The sequence below is a fragment of the Phyllostomus discolor genome, chromosome 6 (genome assembly GCF_004126475.2).
Source record: "Phyllostomus discolor isolate MPI-MPIP mPhyDis1 chromosome 6, mPhyDis1.pri.v3, whole genome shotgun sequence".
In the NCBI taxonomy this organism is placed as follows: Eukaryota; Metazoa; Chordata; class Mammalia; order Chiroptera; family Phyllostomidae; genus Phyllostomus; species Phyllostomus discolor.
The window spans coordinates 133,947,244-133,969,983 of NC_040908.2; positions in this window are offsets into that span (position 1 = coordinate 133,947,244).

Here is a 22,740-nt window from a genome sequence, read left to right on the forward strand (position 1 = left end):
AACTAAGTCCTGCCAACAGCCATGGGAGTGAGCTCAAGCTTGGAGTGGACCCTTCCCCAGTCCAGCTCTCAGATGAGTGGAGCCCAGCCAGCACCTTGATGCAGCCAGTGAGAGACACTGAAGCTGAAGACCCAGTTTAGCTGAACCCAGGCTCCTGACCTGTAGGAACTGAGATGATTAATATTATTCCAAGCCACTGAGATTTGGGGTAATTTGTTACACAGCAATAGATAACTAATATAGGCTATAAAGAAAGGGAAGAACCTGGTGCAGGGCAGGGCAGGGGGCGGCTTCCCACCTTGCCTGCAATCTATCCTGCTGCTTATTTTCTCCAAGGGACCCCAGGGAAAAGAGCACTCATGTTGGGAGGCCTGGGTTTGAGTCCCATCTCTATTGTTCTTGAGTGTCTAATCTTGGGAAGCTTCCTTAATCTCTCTAAGGCTCTGCCTCTTTGTCTTCAAAGGAAGATCACAGTACCTACCTCATGGGTATGTTAGAAAGATTGAGATCCTGGATGAAAATGCTGGGCAGAGCTTTCCAGACCTTTCAAGACAGAAGCAGGTGGGAGAGACCCTCACTCTGATGGCCACCTAAGGGCCTCAGTGGTCACTTCAAAGCTTCAACACATCATTTTGAAGCACCAAATGTATGCCAGGCTCTGTGCTAAGCACCAGGGATACAGAAGTAAACAAAACAGTACAGAACGTAATCGGGCTTCACAGATTGCTGTAAGGACTAAAAAGATGATACACATAAAGCATTTAGACTGATGTCTGGTACACAGTAAGTGTAAAATAAGCATTAGCACTGACCTCTTGCCCTCATGGAGTATACTCTCTAGTGGAGAGAGAGACACTGACCTGGTACGGTCAGGAGTGAGATGCAACCACGGAAGCCCAAGGCTCGAAGCGGAGAGGGTGTAGAAATGCAGAGTGGGGGTGTGTATGACATGGGTAGCATGGAGGAGTCAAGGAAGAAATGGCTAGAAACGAGACCAGCAAGGTGGACAGGGAGGATCGTGCCTTTCAGTCCATAAGAAGGTCGGACCTTTTATCCTGGTGCCAACAGGAGCTACTGGATGGCCAGGGGTAGTGGGAGTGACATGACAATGTCTCAGCTCTGGAAGCATACTGCATGGAAAATAAACAGGACAGGGGGAGACAGGAGTCTGGTAGCCAGGGAAGAGCCACAGCAGGACAGGTGTGAAAGAGAGATGGTGGCCGAGGGGATGAAGGGGAGGGCTCGCTTCCAGAGCCCGGGACTCCAGCTCAGCGCTGCCTCACCTGGCCAGGAGAAACACCCAACCTGGAGTCCCCACTGGTCTCTGAGCAAGTCCCCTCCCTCTAGTTGTGCAGAGGGTCCCTTCCCCAGATGGCCATGGAGATTACCAAAAGTCTTCCTAGGTCTTCTTCAGAGGACTGTTGTCCCCATTACAGACCTCCCATCAAAGGTCCCTGCATAAAGGATGGCAATACAGGCTCTGGACACATATTGCCAGGGTTCAAATGCCAACTCCACCACTTAATAGCTGTGAGACCTTGGGCAAGTTACCTAACCTCTCTGTGCTTCAGTTCCCTCAACAGTCAAACAGTAATGAAGACTTCATAGGGTCGTCACGTACATTAAGTTCAGTCAAGCACTAGAGCCCTGGCCCAATGACAGCTCCCCAGCATGAGTAAACAGGATTAAAGGGCCTGCAGGCTGCCCTGCTCTGTGACCTCTTCCTTCTCACATCAAGCTTTGGATCCCCAGGGTAATTTGAAAAACAAATGACAAATGTTGTCTTCTCATACCCTGTACCTGCACTCAATTTGGCCTGACTTAGCAGGTGCCCCAAGGAACCCAAGGATGTCTTGCCTGCCCTACCCTGCACTGGGCCCAATGTCCCTCAACCCAGGTGTGCTCTAGGCTATTCCCACAGCACACTGCTAGCAGGTAACAAGGTGTGTGGGGCCCCAGCTCTTCCATCTCCAGCACCCACCCTCAGTGTCCACCTTTCCAGCAAGCCCCTCTGGGAGTGGGTTCAGGGAGGGCTGGGACTATCTCTGCTCTAGTCTCTGATGGATCCTAACACCCACCCAATGCTCAACAGCTGTGCCTTAAATAAATAAATAAATGAATATATGATGAATGAAATGAATGAAAGAGTAAGTGTGTCTTCTATATCAATATGTGGGTTTCCTAAAGGCATTCATTTATCCACTGGTCAGATATTTATTGTGGGGGGGGTCTCCTCAGCTGCTCCTCCAGATCCAGCTCTACCCTACTCTGGGTCCCAGGGGGCTGCCCTCATGGACTGCGTGACTTTGGCTTCAGGAGACCAAAGGCTAGGGGCAGATGGATACTTCTGCCCAGCTGATCAACAGTTTGGCAATGGCCTTGCTCTACCCACCAGCCTTCTGGTAACCAGCACCCTCTCTCACCTGAGGTGAGCGAGCACCCCACTGTTGTTAGCTTGAGGGTGCTTCACACCTTTGTTGGTTTCTCTTGACCATGAACAAGGCTTATAGTCTCTTCATTGAATTCTCCTTAAACCCCACCCCCACTGTGCCCCCTTGCATTTGGTGCAGTCACTTGGACTTGGTTCCTGCCAGGTCTCTGGGTCATACAGCCTGCTCTGTCCCAGCGTCCTTCAAGTCACTGAAGCAAGTGGTGGGGGCAGGGGGGTAGTTCCTGCCTTCAGGGAAATCAAATTTTAGTGGGAAGAAACTGACAAGAAGTATGATGAATAAAATATACATCAGAGAGTAGTAAGTGCTAAGAGAAGGGATAGTAATTGTGGGTGAAGGGAAGATTGCCATACGGAGGCAAAGGAACCTCCCTGAGAGGGTGAGTTCTAAAAATGACCTGAAATAGGTGAAGGGGCCCCCATTCTGAAAGAAAGGAAGCTCAGGGAAGAGAAGTGCAAAGGCCCTGAGGCAGCTGTGTGTCCTCCTTGACCAAAGAATGAAGAGGAGGCCCAGCTGGCACCCACTAGGCTTTAGTGAATGTTGCTGCTGTTGAAAGGGAGAGAGGAAAGACAGAAGGAAGGCCAGAGGGAGGATGTGTTCCCAGGGGGAGCATAGACTGGGCGATGTTCTCATCACCGAGCCATCGAGTGCCTCATTCTCCTTCTCACCTTACATATCACAGGCTCTAGGTCATCCCTAAGTACAGGCCCACCTCCCACTGCTAGTGAACCCCCATCAGGGCTGTTTCTTTTGGTGGTCCTCTCGGAGGAAGCTCCCTACCTTCTAGATTGCACGACCTGCCATCAAGAGAGCCGGTTCCCTGGGTTCCCAGTGGCAGCTGCAGGCTGTGGGAGAAAGCCCAACTCGCCAAGGGGCCCAGGTCCTGGGGCCTGATGCTGCCCTTCTCTCCAGGCCCGGAGCCTGAGGGTCTCCTTGGCTGACCACAGACAAGAAGCGGCCCCCTGTAGAGGGGAGAGGGCAGAAGAGGAAGGGAAAGCTGAGCCAGCAGAGGGCGGCCCTGCCCTGTGCCGTGCCCCTGTCCCTGGGGAGTCTCTCTCCTTTGGTGATTGTTTCCCAGGCTCCCTGGAGCCAGAGGAGGATGGAATGTTCTTATCGCTTCCCAGAGGGAAGGCTTTCTTCTTCCTTCACAAAAATGTTAAGCTTCATAATCCGATAGGGAACCTGGACAGGCTGCAGCTGGCGGCCTGGGTCCTACTTCTGGGAACTGTGTGGAGGGGAGAGAGATGGGAGGGGTGGAGGGGTAATGGAGAGTGACCCCTACTGAGCAGAACAGGGAGGGGAGCCTAGGGGTGAGGGTGAGGGTCCACAGACTCTCCCCTAATAAATGGAAACCTTGGTGATTCACCTAAAGACTCCAAGACTACGAGAGAAGCCCTTCCCCCAACACCACCTCACCCCTGAACTAGGAAGAGAGGGCTCCACACCAGGGCAGAGTTGGCCCTGCAAGCCCCAGCGCTGACCTGTGTGCACACCTCTATGGAGAGCAGGCTCACTCTCTGCAGGGCCAGTTGCTCTGTCCCCTGGGGGAAGCTGGGCCTGAAAAAGTCCCTCCTCACAGAGCGGCAGTCACAGATCAGAGGCCTGTCCAGGGGTGACAGGACAGGCAACCTCCGTAGGGCTGTTCTCCTCACAGAGCTGGCATTTAGGGAGGCCAGGACCTGTCAGTCCGTAGGGACGGACCCACTTCCTGAAGTGGGTCAGTGGGGAGTTTCCCTGAAACTCAGAAGTGCAGTTAGAGCCAATGAGGATGACACCAACAGGGTGGCCTGTCCCCATCCATTCCTTCAGCAGACGTTCATTCACTGTGTCTCGGGAGGAAGCCAGCTAAGCTCTAATGATAAGGAGTTACTGACCCTCCCCCGATTTTCTGCCCTGGCCCAGGTTAGCCTCTGGAACTGTGCCTGCCCCCACACCCCAGGATCACAGCTCCAGGTTGCCAATAGGCCCAGCCACTTCCATGGGATCCCCAGGGAGGGGCAGCTCTTCCCGGAGGTCAGTCTGATGGGGGAACCTGGGCTCAGACCCCTCAAAGTTAGGGTGCCCTTTTCCCTCTGCACTTCCTTGCCTGGGGGGGGTGACTGTGGTGGGCAATCCCTCACCCCACCAGCTACTGGGCCCCAGGGACAGCTGTGCTGAGAGGACAGGACTTGCTCCTCAGGTCCAGCTCAGTGCCTGACTGGTTGGCCTCTGCTAGCCCTTCTTGTGACAGGGAGCTCACTGCTCCCTGCAGCAGCCCAGCCAAGGCTGGGCAGTCGGTTAGACAGCCCTTTCCACTTCACCCTGAATTGGGTGCGAAACGATGCACACTCTAGGAGAAACTGGCTTTTTAAATCAATACTAGATTGGAATACCTTCCTATGTACCCACTGATTTCATCTTTAGATATACATATAAGTGCATTTATATATGTTGATTTTAAAAAAAAACTTTTAATAAAGGTTATCTAAGTGGGGTTCCAAATAAGAAGATGCCTCACTAATTTATAGATTTATATAGTGATTGAATTTTTCTAAAGTATGAATTACTTTTATAATAAAAGACAAAGATATTTCCATTCTAAAAATTATAAATAAACTAATGTTTTTAAAGCCCGCTGTGTGGTAGCACAGGAAGAAACTGAGGGTAAAGACCATTTCAGTGGGGGCCAGGAGGGCTGTGTGTTCCGATGTATTCAGTTCCACAGCTGGTGTGCCCCACGCCATGTCCCCCAACACACGGTCACTCATTTCCCACCAGAGCACCGCCTCTCCCCTTGTGAGCCAATCAGGGAAGGTAGGGTCCACCATGGGCACAGGGCAGTGCACAGAGAGAAGGTCAAAATCAAGTTAACAGTGCTAATAGCCTTTCTCTGCCTGAGACCAGACTCTGTCATCTTCAGGAAAGTTGAATGTTTACCTGTGACCCACAACCCAGACATGTGTCCTGACTGGGAACTGAACCAGCAACTCCTTGGTCCGCAGGCCAGTGCTCAGTATACTGAGCCACACCAGCCAGTGCTTCAAATATTTTTAAGTGAAAAGAGGACCAAAGTAGGGAGGGCTGGGGCTGAACCTCCTCCCCTGGGACAGAGGTGGCTTCCAGGGTAAGGAGGTAAGGACGCTGGCTGCAGGTCTTGGCGAAGGAGTTGTGTTCAAGGGAGGGGAAGTGGAGGCCTCTCTGGATCCCAGGCTTCTGTTATTTTGTCTCCCTGCCCCTGGGAGACAAAATAAAAAGAAAAAGACCTTCGTGTTGCTGTTTTGAGATGAGCTCTGCACACCTCTATAGTGGTCATTTGTCACCTTTGAGCACCACCCCCCACACACTGTGTGGTAGGAGAATTCCCCACCCGCATCCTGGCTGGAGGCAGAGTCCTCCTCTCTGTACGGACCTCTGCTTTTTTCCCAGTCTCCTTGCAGCCAAAGGCCAAGTCATGACCTTACTCTGTTGACCCAGCTCCCCGCAATCAAAACTCGAAGCGAAAGGAAATGATGCAACAAAGCAGACGCTGTCTGGAACCTGTTTCATCGAGGGCACAACAGCCACCACACCCCAGTTCTAGAAGAGCCAGGAGCGGAGGTTCTGGGACACCCTGTACCCTGGGCAGGCAGTGACGTCGCACCGACTGCAGCGTCAGCACCCGGCAGTGCTGGCCGTGGGACTCTCCCTGAACCCGGCCAGCTCTGCCAAGTGATTCTGGGTGTTGTTCCTGGTTGGGAATAGGTAGGGGGGGCTGCAGGGCAGGAACTCTGGCCCTCCCAGAGCTTCTGCCAGTTTCCCAGCAGCCCTTTAATGAATACCCATTTACCCAAATTAGCCAGAGCGGTTTCTGTGTGTGCAAGTGGAAACCAGGTCTGAATCAGAGGCCTGTGTGAGTTTGGTCTGAGGAGGGACAGGAAGGCAGGAGGTTCTCAGGAAGGGACAGTGACTGCTCCACATCACCCATGGACATGTAGCCCTGTGGAGAATTAAGGACTGTCCCTCAGTGATCAGCACCAACAGAGAAGACCCGTCTCCCCACCCCATCCACTGTGCCTGCACAAGACACAATAAAACAGATTCCTGAGGGTGCGTCTGCAGGATGGCTCAGAACCCTGGGGCGAGCTGAGGTTCTCTTGCCCATAGCAGTCTTTCGTGAGGTACTCCCAATGTTCTCTGCACAGCCCCAGGGGGTGCATTCACAGCACAGTTTATGAGAGTAGCACTAGAATTCCAGGCAACATGATTCTCATACAACTCGGTGTAAACAGCGCTCCCTGGAGTTGTGCAACACAAAACGGTGGCCCTAGCTGTCATGGGCAGTAAGATTTCTGAGTAAAGACCCACAGAGCTCTGGGAAGTACATACCAGCTGAGAGTATGAAAGGTTTTTGTATAATCAGAGTATTCCTGCCCCCACCCCCACCCTCCACAAAGCTCTGATGATCCAGCAGCCAGCATCTTGCCCCAGATGTCTCCCTGCCTCCCCTGGTCTAGATGCCTACTCCCCACACGCCCCTCCCCTTAAAATGCCTTCTCCTTCACTGGAATGTCGTCATGTGGGCTTCTGTTTCGAGGCAAGTTTTGGGAGGGGTCCAATGGATGAGTGGGATGTGTGTACGTGTGCCCATGTGTGCATACATGCGTGCGTGTGTGTGCGTGTGTGCACGTGTGTGGAGGAGCCCACCCATCTCACCCGTGCCAGTGAAGAACAAGCCCTATCTCCCTGGAAGCTGGGCGGGCCCTGAGATGCTATCAGCAGCTCCTCAATCTTGCTCGTGGGAGCCAACACAAACAGAGCACAGAGCCGCCCCCAGGCTGGGCTGCCGGAGGAGGCCCACGCCTCCATCCCACCCTCTTGGGCAGCTACCCGTGGAACCAGGAGCCAGGTATCAGGCTTCAGCTGGCTGGACTCCCGGCAGCTCCTGCTGGCTTGCGCTGGGCCTGCAGCCCAGCCTGCCCACAGGCGCTGGCTGCAGCCTGGGCAGTGGGGCCTCAGAGCTCAGCTCCTTAGCACCCACCAGCCACCCTTCCCTCCAGCCCAGCTTGGCAGAGAAGCAGGGCACCTGAATAGGGCTCCCTGATCTACTAAGCTCACCAAGACCCCCAAGTTTGCCCCAGGACCCTTTCCATGAGGCAACAGGAAACCCAAGCACTCAGGCCAGAAACAGAACATTTAGAACAATTTGAGGGGAAAAAATTATTCAGACCAATTTCAAGACATCTGAGAGCTCAAGGGGAAAATCAGAGCCACCTCTTCAGGCACCATTGTGTGTTCATGCCAAACCCCAAACAGCTTGGACTGAAGTAGCACAAAGGCTGCGAGTCCCCACATCCCTCCAGCGGGGAACTGGCCGGACGCCTAGGGCTCTGGTCCTCTGGGCCACTGGGCACGCTCTCTCCTCCATGACTCCACTTTTCTGGACTCCCGTTGTGTGTGGTTGATGTGTGTGGTACCACCCACCAGTTGGAGCCATCCCCTTGTTCTTTAGAACTCAGCTCAGACATTGCTTCCTCCTCAAAGCCTCCTTAGCCCCCCAGGACACCTTGCTGTGTGCCCTGACCCATCAATTGTGACCCACAGTCCTTCAGACCAGCATTTCCTGAGCCCCTAGTGGGCACTGGGCTCTAAGCAGGGAGCTTCAAGTGGGTCATCCCATTTAAAGGGCACCACCACCCAATGAGTGGGTATCATCATTCATGTCACAGATGGGGACACTGAGGATCAGAGAGTTTAAGTCACCCAAAGTCACGGCTAGAAGGTATTGGAGCTGGGATTTGGAACCAGGCAGAGTGGAGCCAAAGGCTCTTCCCTGAGCCATTTCACACTGCCTCTGCAGTTGCAGCCCAGAGAAGGGAGAAACCCACTCTGCTGGGGACGGGGAAGGGCTGGGAAGGGCAGAGGGAACACTTCCACAGGGGAACTGGGCACTAAAGGATGCAGAGATGTTCCCCAGGGAGGTGCAGATAGTTGCAGTAGGGAGGAGCATTCCCACTGGGAAGCACGTCAACCACAAAGACCTCCAGAGGAGAAATAACAGAGGGCTGGCCATGGCTCTGGGTGCCCACGCCAGGTGCAGGGAGAACATGAGGGACGAGGCTGGAGGGTCAAGCCCGACTCGGGCAGCACCACTGACCCACCATGGCCCTGGCCCGCTCCCCCCACCCAGACGCCACGGCCCAGGGACGCAGCCTGTGTTCTCTGGTTGAGGAAGAGCTGCAGTTGGGATATAGGAAGAAGGGGGAGTGCTCAGATTTGACTGAAGGCCCATCCGTTGGGTCAGGGCCAGTTACAGTCAGACATGGCCAGGTGAGGAAGCTGAGAGTCTGAATGGACACAGAGGACATCCCTGGGAGGCATGTAGTGCGATTTTTAAAAAAATATATATTATTATCCAGAGTCTATGGAATTTGATTATACTCAACTAAAAGATGATTTTGTATTTAGTTTAATTTTTTTCCTTTAAAAAAGGTTGTATATGCTTATGACACCACCACCACCAACAGCAACAAAAAAACAACCAGAAATGTCTGAAGTAAAAAGGGGAAGTCTGTCCTCTCTGTCCCCACCTACTTCCCTTCCCAGGGATTGTCGCTGCAATAAGTTTGGTCCTTCCCGAACTTTTCTATTTGCACAAACATATACCTGGCCATGCAAATGTATAGAACGTTTTTTTTTTTTTTACAAGTTACACGTATTGTCTGCATTTTGCTTTTTTTTCTCTGCATAATATATGGCAAATATAATTATTCACCCATTCGGTAAATGTTCATGGGGATCCTACTGCGTGCCAGCAGAAAAAAGAGTGAGGCGGCAGCGGAGGGCAGAGTGAGAAGGACTGGAGCCAGGCTTGCTGGCTCTGGAGGCGCAGGAAGGGGCCACGGGCTGAGGGGCGCGGGCAGCCTCCAGCCGCTGGAAAGGGCGACGAAACTGGCTGAGTTTCCAGAAGGAATGCAGCCCTGCTAAGGGCTGGATTTTAGCCCCATGAGACCTGTGTCATATTTCTGAATTGCAGAACTGTAATTCTTTTTTATAAATTTGTATTCTTGTAAGCCACCAAGCCTACAGCAGCAAACAGGAAGCTAATACCAGAGGCTAATTGAGGAGATGAAGTAGGAGATGCTGGGACTTGGCCCCGGGGGGGAGAGAAAGACGCAGACGGATTAAGTTTGGTGTCAACAATTACAACAGAGAGACTCATGGAGGAAGACCCCGGGGTCAGCTGGACATGGTCCTTGAGGGAGAAGAAGGAGTCGTCAGTGACTTTGGCTTTGAGATGAGCAATGGTGGTCACTTACTCTGCAAACCCTTGTGAGGACGGAGCTTTGTCTCACTCACTGCTGTGTCCCAGCACCGAACGGAGTGCCTGGAACATAGTAGGTGCTCAATAAATATTTGTTGAATAAATTCATGAATTAACAAAAAGGGAGAATCCTGGGAGCTCAAGTTTTGGAAGAGAAAATTAGTTCAAAGGTCAGAACTCCACCTCCCAAGCATTTCTGTGGCCCACTGCAGCCATCAGAAAGGTCTGTCAGGAGCAACAGATGCAGCGCTGGGGGAAGAAAGGTGAGGCTGGCCTCTGTGGAGAGGCCCCTGCTGGCCCTGGCCTGGGAGGCTGAGCTCAGAGAGTTTGCTTAGCTAGGGGTCCCCAAGACAGGCGAGGCGGATGGGCAGTGGCTCCACTGTGACATTCCCTATTAATAGGAAGCCCTTATCACCCAGGATGGAGCCGGGCACTCTACTTAATTCAGGGGAAAGCTGCTCTCCAGGAAACAGGTGCCAATTTGCAGCAATCACAATAAGAAACATCCTCTCTCTGGCTGATGCAAGCCAACAAGGTAATAGGGCATTGTGCAGTGGGGAGATCAAAAGGATTTTTTTTCCAACCCCAAGGTGGGCACTTAATCCATCTTTTTCTCTCTCCCTCTCCCTCCATTACAGCCTGGGGATGTACTATTTACAGAGCCTACATTAGCTGTCTTTTCAGATATCGTACCTCCTCAAAACCACTTCAGAAGGAAAGTGAATTAGAAATGAATTTGAGACCCAAGTGGCGGCTGTCACTGCCTCCTGCCAGCCCCCAGACTGGCAGCACCTTCCTGTCTGAAGGTAGGAGGAGCCCCGGCCCACAGGCTCCCAGCAGCTCCCAGGACCCACATGGCAATCCTCCGAAGACCGAGGACACACTGGCTCCAGCCCACAGGACTGGTGTGGGAGCAGTGCGGCCGAGGGCAGGCCCAGCATAAGGTTTGGGTAAGGAGATGGGCAGGAAGTGCCAAGACTGGGCAAAGGCTGGGAAGCCAGGTTGACATGCTGAGATGAAGAAGCAAATCTGGGAGATGGATCCTGAGAGAAGAGGCCATTTGGGACATAGGCTGCCCTCTTCCGGACTCTGGGCTGGACCAGAAGTCAGCTTCCCGTAGGGGCCTTCCCACCATGTTGCCAGAACTCCAGGCCTGCTTCCAGAGCCTTCTCCACTGGCCCCCATCCTCCTTCCATCCAGATGTGAGGGAGGGCGTGGGATATGCAACAACCCCTTCCTGAAGTACCGGTATCTTCCAGGTGTGGGATTCCAGGAAGGGTGAGAGAAGGCGGAAATGGGGAAGCTCTTGGTCCCTGGAGTGGGAGAAAATTTCAGCATGAAATCCCTCGTCCAGAAAAGGAAGGTCCCTGTGATTTACACCCTTCAGGCCCATGTACACTAGGGAAGGGGTGCCTCCAGAGGAAGAGGTGGGCCAGGCAAATAAATGTGGTGATGTATTATACAGGGAAAAAAAAAAAAAAGAAATCCCTCATCCATCCTAGCTCCTTCTTCTACAGGTAAGAAAATCTGAGAAATAAATGACTGACGTGGAGTCCCTCAGACGGGCCACCAACCGCTTTTGCCCTCACGTGATGCCATCAGCATCTGGGTCAGACAACTGGAAAGAAACTTGGACTTCAACTGGCCGAGGTTCCGGACCTGGAGCTGGGGGCCCCGAGGGGAGAAGAGGGTCCCACCCCAGCTCCAGCTCCATTTAAATCATCTTACTTGCTAAGATTTCTCCTAAGAGTTTGGAAACAAATGAATCATTAAATGAGGGGAGAAGCCAAGGGCCCATCCACGTCGGGCCAGTGGGCCCCCTCTCTGACTGCTGGAAACTGAATCTCAAATGTCTTCAGCGATCCCCATTCTTACACTCACGCATGGCGTAACTCCCCCTCGGTGTGTGGGCTGCACCTTGGTAGTCACATCTGACAGAGGGAATCGGGTAAAAGTGAGGGACAGCACACTAAGATTAGGTTACCCACAAATTCTACTCTGCTTTGCTCTCCCTCTCTCGTTTGCTCTCTCCCTCGCCTTCCCTCCGAGGGAAGCCAGCTGCCGTGCTGTGAGCTTTTCTGTGCAGAGGACCTCTCTGCAAGGAACCACGTCTCTGCCCAACAGCCAGGGAAGACCCAGGGTCTGCCAACAACCACGTGTGCGTGTTTGGCGGCAGCTCCTCCCCCCGTCGAGCCTGCGATGACTGCAACCCTGGCTGGCACCCCTCTCTCGAGTCCTTGGGAGAGACCTTGAGACCCCCTGAGGAGCCAGCTAAGCTGCATCTTGTTTCCTGACCCACTGGAACTGCGTGATAATAAGTGTTTGTTATTTTAAGCCACTTAGTTTTGGAATAATTTGTTACAGTGCAGTAGATAGCTAATACAGTGTCCTTTCTGGAAGGTTGCTTTTGAGAAGGGCAAAGCAAGGGTGAGCAGAGGCAGCTGTGAGATTGTCACACCCTGATACCAGGCTCAAGTCAGAGGACACAGGCTCTGTTTATGGCCCTGCCATCCACCTACCCTGTGACATTTGTGAAGACCCTAACCATTTATGGGCCTTGGCTTCGCCAGCTGTGCCCCTAGGTGGGACTCGGCAGTGGCTCCAACTGCAGGTGCCTGGAGAACCAGGAAAGGGAAGTGTGCAGACCTGGGATGACGGCTGAGGTCATGAGAAGGGGGGTGAAGGGAGGATGCCTGATGGGCCTCACCATCCCTGCTGCTCTTCTCTCTAGACCTGCACCCCATGACACGAGTCAGTGGCATCGGTCCTCAGTGACACCCTCTGACCTCAGAGGGCAGACAGAGGCTCAAGACACTGAGGAATCTCTTGGAAGGAAGAGAGATGCCTTCACTGTTCTCTCTGTCCCACACTCTCTCTTCTGTCCCAAGGAACCCTTCGCTGATCTCCTCCAGCTCGTTCTGTCTCAAGGACCCAGCTGGGTCTGCCAGCTCAGTCACCCGCAGGGAGAGTACCCAGAGGCTTGGGTGCAAGAGGCAAACACCCACCCCTTTCTTTTTGCAGAGGTCCCACCAGCAGCCTAGGCTTCCTGCAGGGTGACAGGAGCTCTGGACCTCTGCTCTGGACCCCAGGTGGGGGATGGGTGCTCTACTCTCCACACCAGGCCTGGGACGGTCCCCAAGGTCCCACTTCCCTCTCTTGAGCAGCGGGCAAGCCTGGGAAAAGCCAGGCAGCTCCAAAACTCCTGGGGGATAAAAACAAGGCCAAATAAGGGTCCATTTCTACAGCATTCCTTCAGGCTGCAAGGAAATGCCAGACCCAGGCAGTCCTCCACATGGCCCACCCCTCCCCCCAAACCAGGGCCCGGCCAGGCCTGATGTCTCCAGGCCCGGAAGAGCTGCGTAGAAGCTGGTCGGGTCCCTCTGCAGCGGAGCTGGCAGGACTGCTCTGAGTGAATGCTGTCCTCTCCGAGTCTGTTATTCCTCTCACAGGCCCGGGGCAGGGGCTCCTGGGGGCCTCCGTTGAAGGAGTGGGTCTCATCAGGGTCTCCCGGGGTTCCTGAAGCCCTCACAGGCCACTGTCAATAGGTCCCCTTACCATTCTAGGGGGCTCTGGCCAGTTCAGCTGCCTCCCTCTTTCTCTCACAAGCCATTCGATACCCTAAATCAGGTTTCCCGCCTCAGCACTGCAGATATCCTGGGCGGGATGCTTCTGTGTCGTGGGCAGCTGGCTGTCCTGTGTGTCACTGTGTGTTCCCGGATGCCTAGGAAGCGGCCCTGGCTTCCACCCACTAGATGTCAGTAGCACAACCCCCACCCCCACAGGTTACAACAACCAACACTGTATCCAGATATGCCAAACACCACCCCAAACTGAGAACCACTGTCCTAAATGGATTTCAAGGCCTTTTGCTGGTCTCTGATCAAGTGTCCTGGCCGTAGGGTTTGGCAAGAAGGAAGGCAGGTGGCAGAGAGGAAGGAAATCTCATTGGACCCATGATAGCACAAACCCTTAACTCTCTCTCTCTCTCTCTCTCTCTCTCTCTCTTTCTCTCTCGCTCTCTCTCTCTCTCTCTCTCTCTCTCACACACACACACACACACACACACGCTCACCAGGGCTGATGATCAATCCTCCCCAATCTTGAAAGGCCAGTATTAGTATCACCATTTTGTTATGAATCTCAGGGGGGCTAAAGAGCTCACCCACCGAAGGCCACACAGTTCAGCAGAGGCAGAGCTGGGCTCCAGCCCAGTCTGTGGGCCCCCAGCCCCACGCTCTGTGCCATGTTGCCCTCACCACCACAGAGACTGCACCTCCCTCACTAGTGACACCCCCCAGGCCACCATGTCCACCCACTCCCACTTCAGGGTGCCAAGCACCCACATACCTCAGCTCAGACTGGGTCTCCTGAGCCTCCTTGACTGACTTCTACCTTCCAGCTGCTGAATTGTCCTGATCGTGGGTGATCGATTTGCATATGGTATCGATCTCAAGGGCTGTGTAATATGTTTGACTGGTAGCACTTTGCATAATTTTCTGATTAAGTTACTTATTTAACCTATTGACCTTTTCTCTTAATTAGAGTATCTGGGTACTGCAAATGTTGAGTAGTAATCAAGTTGTGCATTTCCCTGAGTGGAATTCGCAGCCTCTCACTTCCCTGCTTCTTCATGACTCTGGCTTCCTCTGCACTAGCTCATGTTTCCCCAAGCGAAGTGAGGGGGTCACACGTGGGGCCAGGCCCTCTCTGGCCCCTGTTCTCCAGACATCCCCAGAGCTTAGGAGTGGGACAAAACAGGGGACCATATGGGCTGGTATAAGTATTCCCAGCTGAGTGAACAAATCAAGACAATGTTGTGAGTCAGAGGTTCAGACACTGTATCAATTAGCTGTTGTTTTTTAACAAACTACTCAAAAATGCCCTAGCCTGAAACAATGCCCATTTATAATTTCTTAGGAGTCTATGGGCTGGCCAGACAGTTGTGAGAATCTGGGCCAGGATCCAATAATCTGGGCTGAGCTCACTCATTCATCTGTCAGTGCTTGGCTGGGGGCCGGCTGGTCTTGGTGGGCCCTCACTGAGATGACTGGTCCCCTGTTCCTGTGTTCCATGGCTCTCTAGCAGCTTCCCTGGGCATGTTCTCACAGGGGGCAAAGGAGCGAAAGTGGCAAGAGAGTAAGCCCCAGTGTTCAAGTGCTTGTGAGGCCTCTGTTTGCACACTATACCTCTTACCATGCCATTGACCAAAGCAAGGCACCTGGCCAAGCCCAAAGTCAAGAGCATGGCAAAGAGCCCTGTCCACAATGGGAGGAGCTAATAATTGGGCCAGGCAAAGCTTCTCTGTTCACCTCAGAGTAAGAAGTACTCAATTAAACTTGACACAAGTACAAAACAAAGGTGAGCCCCCTTCTCCTGTCCCTCCCACCCCGAGTATTCCTCCCAAACTCCAAGACCAAATGTGAGCTTGGGGCCCAGGGACATGAGGGCTGAGGGTGCAGTTGGCTACTTCTTTTTGTCTTGGCATTTAGTTCTTAGAGGGTCTGGATTAAGACACCTTTCCTAGAGCTCTTAAAAATCTCCCTGCTCTTCCCAAAAGACTGTGAGGGGAGACTGAGAGAGCCATCTCAAGCTCTCTGTACCCCTGACCACTACCCTGTCCCCCCATGCGGCCACATTACATCCACTCTTTCTTCACTGGCCCAGAGAGCTCCTACAAGTCTCCTGCCTCCCATAGCTCTATCAGAATGAGACATAGGTCCCTCCTACTGTCAATCCAGAAACCTGTATGAAAGAGCAAGAATTAGCTCTACAGAGACCCAAAACCATTCATCTAAATACCCATGAGCATCTAAACACCCTCTTCTACACTTTGTGGCAGAGACTGCTAGTTGTTTGCCAAAATTCACTCTCTATTCCTCTTGAGTAAGAGATTTTATTTTTGTCTTACAGTTTTCTTGAGATATCATTGACATACAACAAACTGCATATATTTGATGTATGCATATACCTATGGAACCATCACCACAGTGAAGAAAATGATCATATCCATCACTCTAAAAGTTGTTTTATGCTCCTTTGTAGCCCCTTCCTTGCTCCCTCCTTCCCACATCCCTAATCCCCAGGGCAGACAATGATCTCTCTACCTCTATAAGTTATATTGTATCTTCTAAAGTTTTATGTAAGTGGAATCATATGTATGTACCCTTTTGTCTGGCTTCTTTTGCTCAGCACAATTACTTTGTGATTCACCCATGTTTTTGCCTGTACCAATAGTTTATTCCTTTTTATTGTTGAATAGTATTCCATTTATGGGTGTACAACAATTTGTTCATCCCTTCACTTCTTGATAGATAACCTGAATTGTTTCCAACTTGGGGCAATTACAAATAAAGTTGCTATATTCACATGTAAGTCTTTGTGTAGACACATGCTTTCATTCTCTTGGGTAAACATGTAGAAGTGTATGGCCTAGATCACATGCTAGACATGCATTTAACCTTCTAAGAAAGTATTTTTCTAAGTAGCTGTACATTTCACATTCCCACAAGTGACCTATGAGGATTCCAGTTGTTCTATATCCTTGTCAACACATGGCATGATCAGCCATTTTTATTCTAGCCATTCTACTTGGAGCTTACTACTATCTCATTATGGTTTTAATTTGCATTTTTCTACTGACCAATGGGCATATTTTTATATGCATATTTTCCAGCCATTTATCTTCTTTTACTTATTTTTTAAAGAATTTATTTATTTATTTTTAGAGAGAGGGGAAAGGAAGGAGAGAAAGGGAGAGAAACATCAATGTGTGGTTGACTCTCGTGTGCCCCCTGCTGGGGACCTGGCCTACAACCCAGGCATGTGTCCTGACTAGGAATCCAGCTGCAACCCTTTGGTTTGCAGGCTTGAGCTCAATCCACTGAGCTATACCAGACAGGGCCATTTATCTTCTTTTAAACAAGAAAAATACCCAACTATAGGATAATAGTTCTAGCCTCCCTTGCAGCTAGGTGAGGTCATATGATTAATAAAATGGGAGATCAAATGAATTTTAAAACTTCACTCATGCTTGCTTAAAAGAAAATGTACTGCTCACAATCTATATGTTATATCAGTCTGCTTTTGCTGCAATAACACTGCACAAAACTATCCCAAAACTTAATGGCAAACAAACTTGAGTATTTATTTCTTGCTCACAGGTCTACAGGTCTCTGAGAAGCTACTTGGCTCCCTGATGAAGGAAAAGTTCAGGTTTGCTTCACATATTTCACTCTGGCACCCAACCTCCAGGGACAGAACCGTGGGCAGGTTCTGCTCATGGCTAAGGTCAGAAGCTCCCAAAGGATCAAGCAGAAACTCATGATGCCTCATAAGGTCTAGAGTTGGACCTAGGGCTTGAAGTTTACTCCTCTGGGGAGATGGACCAAAAAGAAGTGAAACTTTGCTGGATAATACAGCCTACAAGTACACTCTTCTCTTTTCCACCAGCTGGAACAGGAACGTGTCTGTGACCCCCATTTGACCGAGCAGCTGAGGTTATTATTCTAGGGATGGTGAAGCCACAGGATGGAGGGTACTTGGGCCCCTGAGAGTCCCTGTGAAGCAGACTGCCTATGATCCTGCTGCACTCTTATCTGAGGACTGAGAAAGAAATGGCCTCCACCTTATTTATGATAGTGCATTTTCAACCCTCTTGGTTTCAGCCACCTAGACTTCACCCTAATACACCCTCCAGCTTTTCCTTTTTCCAACACAGGAAACTTTTTTGTTTTGTTCTGCTCTAATCTCAGGTCAGGTGGAAAAGTACATTCCTTAGCAAGCATTCTTCCATGACAAGCAGCCCAGAAGAAGAAAGGTCCTGGAGTCAAAATGCCAAAGTTAATATTTCATGTTGCCATCCTGCCACATGAGCTGCTCTACTGCATGCTTCCAAGAGTTCTGACAAGGAACTGACATGCCATCTTCAGAACATTGCCTTCCCTTGCCTCCAGTCCAAGGTGCTCACCTTCCTCTCACATGGAGCTCCTGGCCCGGTTCTGCCCCCGGCTCCTTCCCCAAGCCTGTGGTTGGTCTTGCAGAGCCAGGTGCCAGAGCCAGAGCTGGTATCCTTGCCTCTAACTGGCAGTGCCTCCGCCTAGCCTTGTTCCACTCAACAAACACTAAATAGCAGGCTCTGGCATCTCCTGAAGCTCTGCACTCATTAGCACGCTGGGAGGTAAGTGCAGGCAACCAGGGAGAATTTACCCTGCAGCAACAGGCTTCTCATATAGAAGCCAAACACACCCCAGCAGGTATCGAGTGCAGAGGTCGGGGGGCCTCCAAAGGCCTTGAAAATCTTCCTTTTTCCTCTCGGCAGAGCCAGCCACTCCCTCTCTCGCCCCGCGTCTCCCACAGTCCCAGCTTCATTTCTGTGTCCCTTTTACAGGAACAGCTGTCAGACTCTTCTCCAGGGAAGTTTCCTGAGACCCTGGGAAGCTGCCCTGGCCTCATCTGCCACCTCTTCTCCCTGTGCACACTTCCTAGCCACTAGCAACTCGACCCCATTACATAAGAGCCCCCAGATCTCACTGCCTGCTCTCCTCTTGGCCCTCGATGCCCTCCTTTTCTTTGATGGCCAACTCCTTCCCATCCTCCAGGTCCTGATTAAATGACACCTCCTCCAGGAAGCCTGGCCCTCAGCTCCCACACACGATGGTAATTTCCTCCTCTGGCTGCCCCCAATCTGTGAGCATCTCTGCAGCCCCTCTGCATCATTGTTAGATATTTATCTGTGTCCTCCCACACGTCAGTCTGTGCATGATTTGAGGGAAGGGTCAAGGTCTATTTTGTGTCTGAGTCTCCAGCACCTGGCCAAGTGCCAAACAAACGACAAGAGTTGAGTCAGAATTTGTTGAAGACTGCTTCCAGTCAATGAGCGAAACAGACAAGTGAAGACATCGATAGCTAGCTGCGTGGAAGTGGGCTTGCGTGCATTTTCCCTTTCCAGCACCTATTTCTGTTGAAATAAGTCTTAAACATGTATTTACTATCTCCTCTTCTCACCTGTAAGCTCCGTGAAGACACAGGCTGCAGCTCTTTCATTCACAGCTTTGTTCTCCACACCCAGTTTAGAGCCCAGAACTTGGAAGGGGCACCATGAAGCCTGCTGTGTAAACGAAAAGGTGGCGTTTGGATCAGAGGACAAGTGGATGTGTGAGTGGGCCCCAGGAAAAGAGCAAAAAGGATCTAGTCAGTTTTGTTATCTAGAGAGACCTGGCCATTTCTTCCTGGGTTTGAAAAGACTACATTTTTTCTTGGAAAAAAAAAAGAAAAACAAACATTAACTGGCCTCTTGGATTTTATAAAGACCAAGCCCCAGGATTCATCTAAAAGTGCAGGTTAAGGAAATTTAGTGTCAAACTTAGTTACAAAACACTTATTATGTGTCTGCTCTACAGACAAGGGCCTATATCTGTACTTGACTTTTTTCTTCATGTTAGAAGAGTGGTAGTTTTTCCTTTGGTTCTGTTTTGTTTATGCTGATGAGGGAGAGGTAGAAGTTTCCTGGCCTTGAGCCCAGAGAGAGAAAAGAGCTGAGAGAAGACCCTGAGCTGGGTGGAAGCAGCACCACCCTCCTCACCGCTGTCCATGGCCGGCGGCCACCAGGACCAGGGAGATAGGGGCAGGCAAAGGGCTCCTCACAACGGGCTGTAGATAACGGCTGTGAGAACTCTGCTGTAGGAGGTTTCGTTTTAACTTTTCCTTCTTGGTTCCACAACTTCCTTAGAATATCCTCAATACCACCCATTACCTGTGACAACTGTACATCATGGGGACCTTGGAGAGAAGGGAGGACTGCTCTGTCCGTGCCTGGAGCAAACCGCTCCAGGGGGTTGGAGGGGCCCAGAGAACGAGGACAACCGGGGAGCTGGAGGGGATGAACCGCAACCACCACAGGGAAACTACTCCCTCGGGGAAAGTCAGGGTAGGAGTGGGGTGGGAAAGCTGAAATGTTCTCTAGTCACACAACAGTCCAGAGAATAGTAGGACTCAGATCATTAATGGATGGATGGATGGATGCATGGACAGATGGGAGAATGCATGGATCAAAGAGTGGTGGGTAGGTAGATGGATAGAAGAAGAGATGGTTGAATGAGTGATTAGGTAAATAACTGGTCTTCGTTACTCACTCTACCTACCGGTAGGTAGACCCAAACAGAGTGCTTGGTCAGTTGAATGTCTGAGTCATAAAGGATAAATATCTCACTCACCTGGAACTCACATCACTGCCTAGACTCCTTAAAAACAAGCCCGCCTCTTCTGTTTCCTGGCCCTCTGCCCTGGCAGCCCCTGTCCCAGGCTGGTACATGGATGTGCCTCAATCAGCCCAAGGGAGGAAATCTCCTAGTTAAAATATTCAACCACAGCAGCTAAGAATGCACGCTGATTAGCCAAGTGCATCCCAGGCCCAGCTACTCCACTCACAGCAGTGGCCTGATTAGAGAAAGAGGTGGTTCAATCAGCACAGCCTGCAGCCCCCAGGCAGGGAGCTGGCACAGCCAGCTGCTCACCAGCGGGCCCTCCAGGGTGGGTGGGGCAGGCAGAGGGGTGAAGCTGTTGCTGACCTCCAGGAAGTCGGCCCTGTCCCAGTCTCATGCCACCTCTCTGATACTGGGCCCCCATCAGCACCGCTCAGGCTGCCAGGCTGGGTCTCCTTGCTGACCGCTTACCGTTTAATCACTGTTTCATCACAGCACTTTGCAGCTATTCCCAGTCTATAGATAAGGAAACTGAGGCTCAGTGAAGTCAGGTAGGCCACAGAACTGGAATTTAAACTCAGGTCCTCAGTCCACGTGTAACCTTTTAAAAGGCTTCAGGAATCTGGCAATGAGGTAGCCTAGTCAGGGACCTGCAGGGACACTTTAAATCCAGGAGGGCTAGCCAGGTTGGGGAAGGCCAGCCAGGAAGTCACACCTTTATTTTTCCAAAGCAAAGGCCCCACAGAGCTCCAACCCTGAACCTGCCTGCAGCTTCTGAATACCCCATCATATCCTCAGACCACAAGAACCGGCCCTTCACCCTGCCCTGCCTGCCCTCCTCCTGCAGCCTCCACAGCCAGAGGCAGGGACTTGGCCTCCTCCCCTGCCCTGAGCTGGCATCACTGGCTCTGGGGGCACCCACTCACCCAACCCCTCTTCTTTGACAGAGCCCAACAGGCTGCTGCAAAGTTCTCATTGACTTGGAACAGAGCAAGTGTGGCTCAGTCTCGCTCCCACCAGTCCCTGTTCCCCCAAATCCTGGCTGGGCCCACAAGATCCTCCTCCATCTTCCCAGCTTCCCTCCTTCTCCTGTCCTGCCCTCATCAGCCCCCCCCCACCCACACACAGCATTGTTCCCCTGCCCCAGCCACACCCCAAGGCACCTAACTTCAGCAGGCTGCTCACTCTGCTGCAGAGCCAGCCACCTGCCTCCTCCTCTCCATCCACTCTGTAAATGCCAACTCCTCTTTCAAATCGCAAGTTGGGTATCATTTTCTTGATGGAGCCTTTAAGGCTCCCTTCCCCCACACATCCCAAGGCTAAAATAAGTGTTCCCTCCTTTGGGTCCTCCTGGGTCTGCCTCTCTCATCAGAGGCCTAATAATATTTGAGTGTTCTTTTCTATTCTCATGCTTGGCTCCTCTGTCAGATTGCCAGATTTTGAAGGTAGAGCCTCTGTTTTCCTCTTTTTCCTCCAGCTCCCAGCTCAGATGAGGTACGTAGTAATGCGTGATCTATTAATCAGCAAATGATCCTCAGAAGAAAGCCTTCCCCGTCCCCTCTAGCACACTGACTGGCACACTGCAGTGGGTTAATAAGTGAATGTGGACAGTTGGTGGGGAAGAGCCGACTGTTCAGCAGAGATTCAAATTTTTGCAGAATGGATACAAGTGAGAATCCCCCTGCAGTGAGACATTTCAGGAGCCTTCTCTGACCCACCAGTGAGCTGTGGTAGGTCCAATGTGGTAGGTCCAGTCTTCACAAGACTGTCCATGGCCCTGTCCAGTTGAACCCTGCAGAGCTCATCTCCTGGCAGAGGAGATGATGAACTGTGACCAGAGTGCATCATCGAGCTAGAAAGAGAGGTTATTAAGCAACAGAATGAAAACTCAGTTTCTCGGGTTTTGCCAGCTACAAATCACTCCAAGGCAGACATTCTGTAATCTTCCATCCATCGAGCCAGTTCACAAGTCCAAGGCTAAGACCAATGAATGACAAAGTAACCCCACACCCAACGCAAGAGTTTCCTTAGAGAGTGTGTCTTCTAGGAAGAAAGACTAATTTGATTTCATTTATACACATGCCTCCTGCCTTTTGAGAGGCACAGAATCACAAGAGAGCTCAATTTCTCCCCAGAACCATAGTAATGGTAGACCAAGAATATGTTTATAGGTGTGGTATAAAAATTTATTGCCAGTACTCTAAGTGTATTTTTATGTTATCTTATTTCTCATAGAATGAAGATGAAAACATTTTTATGTAGTGCAGACTCTAAGACTGCCATTAGATTCCTCTGAATCTCTTTTTTTAAAATGTAAAACATTAAGTTCCACTAGGAAATTTCCTTCTCTCCTTATCTCCCTTGGTCCTTCTTCCTAAGATCTAGGAACCCCTGAGAAAGTGTCTTTAATTTAAACTTTATTCCAGGAATCCTTCTTTGGTTAATCTACATGAATAAAATCATCTTAAAGATGGAAAGCCTTTTGTGCAAAGGTGTCTATCACAGTGTTTTATATAGTAGCAAAATATCAACATAGCCTGAAATCTCAAAACCAGGAAGGGTTAGATAAATAATAGTACAACAAGTGTGCAAGATATTATATAGTCAATCACAATGGTGGTTAGATGACAATGTCAGGTCCAGTCCACAAATCTGTGCTAACTAGTTGCCATGTGCCAGGCACTGAAATGGGTAGGCATCCAGCCAAGAATGCAAAGATAAATAAGACATAGACCCCTAAAAGAAGTTCACAAACTATCTTCAGGACACACTAAAGAAAAAATGTTTGCATGTATTACATTTTAAAAGAGTA